Consider the following 3,725-nt stretch of genomic DNA (forward strand, 5'->3'; position numbering starts at 1 on the left):
TCCTACGGAATGAGCATTGATTTCCGCGACATAGCACCTACATCTGAGAGAGAGAGGAAAAAGATTATGCGTGAAGGTCCGACCAATATAGAGCCACGGATGGAAGCAGAAAAGGGCTTACAAACAGAAGACGACGGCATGGAGGAGATGCTGGATGCCTTCTTCCAGACAAGTGAGGAGAACGCGAACGAAGCAGCACCAAAAGCCGTGCGCCTATCTCCTGAAGACATGTTGAGGAAGTTGGCACGTCAACCAATCTATGAAGGCGCCAAGATATCTGTGCTTCGTACTTGTCTGGCGTTTTTGAATCTTTAGTTAGTGTACGGGTGGTCAGATGCAAGCGTCACTGCTATGTTTAGGTACGTAATTTACAAAAGAGATTTTTCGATTGCAACGGTGATGTGCTCGGAGAGATTTTTAATTTAATGTGGCTTAAACAGGTTATTGCAGGAGCAACTTCTCCCGGTTGGAAATGAAATGCCCCCCTCCAGGCCAGACGCAAAGCAACTTCTGACCTCAGTTGGCTTGGACTACAACAAGCTTCATGCATGTCCAAATGATTGCATTCTTTTTTGCAATGAATTCGCAGATTGTCTGTCGTGTCCTAAGTGCAGAGCAATGCGCTACAAACAAGATGCAGTTGGCGGGACAGTGCCAGCTAAAGTGTTGCGGCATTTCCCTATTATTCCTAGGATAAAAAACATGTTTTGTTGTGGTTTCATTGCAAAGTTGATGCGGTGGAATTCTACGAATAGATCCACTGACGCAACATTTAGGGTGCCTGCTGATTCGAAGGCTTGGAGGCACATTGAAGATACCTAGCCACATTTTAAGAGTGAACCACGCAATTTGCGTTTGGGCATGGCAATGGATGGAGTCAATCCATTTGGCTTGAGAAGCTCGTCGTGGAGCACTTGGCCTGTGTGCCTTATCAATCACAACCTCCCACCATCGCTTGCTATCAAGAAGGGTCATTTGATTTTAAGCTTGATTGTACCTGGTAAGTTCAAGGCAAAAAACATGGATGTTTATCTAGCTCCACTAGTTGACGAGCTCCAGGAGTTATGGCATGGGATCGACATAGCAGATGCGGTTGAACCAGTAGGACAACAACATGCAAGGATCCATGGACTTCTTATGTGGACTACGCATGATTGGCCAGGATACAGAGAAGCTTTTGGTAATGGTTATTGATTTACAAAATTCTCGCTATTCGCAAGCCTTTTGCCTTGGCCTGATTCATGCTTTGATATATGCAGGACTAACAACTTCGGGATACAATGCATGTCCAATTTGCGGGCAGTCTTTGGATGTGCGCTATTCTACCTCTCTTTGAAAGACAATATATCAAGGCCACCACCGTTATCTTCCAGATGGCCATCACTTGCGCGAAGGCCAGCTTGGTCGCGTCGAATGTCATCCTATGCATGTACAAGAGTGGCGTCGCCGATGGGAGCAACATGAGGGGCAACCTGTTCCAGGAATGAAACGTTTGTCCATTCTCCATACGTTGCCATACTGGGGTGATCTACTAATTAACCATTTGCTGGATCCAATGCATATATTCAAGAATGTGGGAGAGCTCCTCTGGAAGACAATCATGGGAATGAAAGACAATCGAGCTTCACGAGATGATTTGCAGTCGGTTGGAAAGATGCTAGAGCTATGGCCTTTCACCAATGCATCTGGTCAAACAAAACTTCCAAGAGCGCCATGGGTATTGCTAAAAAACGAAGAGCGACAAGTGAAAATGGTGATTTCAGAGTTCAGGACGCCAACAGGATATATGCGATGTCTCAATACAGCATTCACCCGTGACGATCAACTGTCAGGGTTGAAATCGCACGACTGGCATAAGTTCTTGTAATTCATTCTTCCAATTGCAATCAAGGGGTGTTTAACGAAGGAAGTGCGGACCTGCATATACAAGATTTCAGAGCTAGTGCGGTGGATCTCTTCCAAGGAGATACGGGAGGAATCTATTGCAGTCGCGAGGGCTAACTCCATTGAGGCAATTTGCATGATTGAGAAGTATCTACCCACGAGCTGTCTAACTATCCAAATGCACTTGCTCGTCCATGTAGTAGATGAGGTTGCAATGGCAGGTACAGTCCACAGCCGTTGGATGTTCTTTCTAGAGCGGTTCATGAAAACACTTAAGGGTTTTGTTCGCCAAAAAGCACGTCTAGAGGGGAGCATGGCAAAAGGATGGCTGGTGTAAGAGTCTCTTGTATTGACGATCGAATTTCTATCTGTTTCTGACCTAGAAATGCCTCGACTGTGGAGCGATGAGGAGGATGCAAGACTGGTGGGAGAGGAGCCGCAAGGGCAAGTGGTGCCAAAGAAAATGAACCTGGCCATGCGAGAAAAGATCATGAAGTTCTGTATACTAAATTCAGCGCCGATGCAAAAATGGCTTGAAAGGTACTAAGAAGAGAAAGAGAGACGCAATCTAGAGCGACAGGATTTCAGGCGAAGTCCAACGACTAGAGGCTTACCCTTGCCAGACTATCTCGCTCCTCTACCTGAATTCCCTACAATGGCATGGTTGGACAAGACAGTGAGAGCAGCTCGACAGATCGGAGAACCCATATCTCTAGAAGAAGAAGAGCTGGCTATTGGATGTGACTGGAAGTATCATACATACATGGCACTGTGGTCGCATGGAAAGCATTTCAGAACACAACAAATTGACAGCAGAAGAAACACGTTTGACAGTGGGGTAATGGTTAGTTTCATGCAAAAGAGCAGGGCCAGTGCTAGAGACACAAATGAGAGCACTAGCAACCTGGATAACTGTGGTCTGGTGTCAGATATCCTGAAAGTAAGCTTCGGGCGGTTTGAGATGTTTTTGTTGGATGTGAAGTGGTTCAAGGTGATTACTTCTGGTCGCAATGCAACGGTACGCAGAGATGGAAACAAACTTGTGCAAATAGATTCTACAAAGATTTGGAGAGATGCGAGCGACACATTTTCTCTCCCCGAACATTGCGAGCAAGTGGTCTTTGTACCGGACCCTCGAGAGCGACAATGGTGGTTTGTGGTTCAGGTTGCTCCAAGAAATAAACAAGTATTTGAAGGGCAAGATCTCCTGGAGGAAAGTCAGACAAACGACGTCCATACTACTGTGACATTAGATGAGATGGACGAAGGTATGGCAGAGGAAGCTGACAGATATACGAGGGATGACGCAGACGAGCCAGAATTGACACTTGTAGATGAAGATGCAATGGATGAAGACAATCTGCCAGAACGAGTTGGGACAGAGTTATGTTTGCAATTAGAGATAGACGATGATACAGTGCAAGATCTTATCGATGATGCCTCACTCGTCAAGGCCTAGGCCTGTAAGTGTTTGTGTGAAGACTTTGATTTAAAATTAAGCTTAAAGTTAATTTAAACAACTATGTTCTGACGCTTTATTTTACTTTCTTTGTGCAGGACTTTAGTATGGCAGACGAGACTCCAGATCCCGCTTCCATGTATGCAGATGCATTCATGGGCTTCGTTACACGGATGACGCCTGCTCAGATGGCAGAGGCTTCTCAGTACTGGGTAGCCAGAGGCACGGGTACTACGCCTCCGGGCTTCACACCCGAGGGTCCGACGCCTAGGGGAGGGACGCCTACGGGGCTCAGGACGCCTATGGGTACGACGCCTTCTTCTCCCATCACGGCCGCTTTGACACCTAGGGGTGGGGCAGAGGCGGATATGTCCTCATCTCC

Source organism: Adiantum capillus-veneris, chromosome 2 (genome assembly GCF_014529385.1).
Source record: "Adiantum capillus-veneris isolate H3 chromosome 2, ASM1452938v2, whole genome shotgun sequence".
Classification (NCBI taxonomy): domain Eukaryota; kingdom Viridiplantae; phylum Streptophyta; class Polypodiopsida; order Polypodiales; family Pteridaceae; genus Adiantum; species Adiantum capillus-veneris.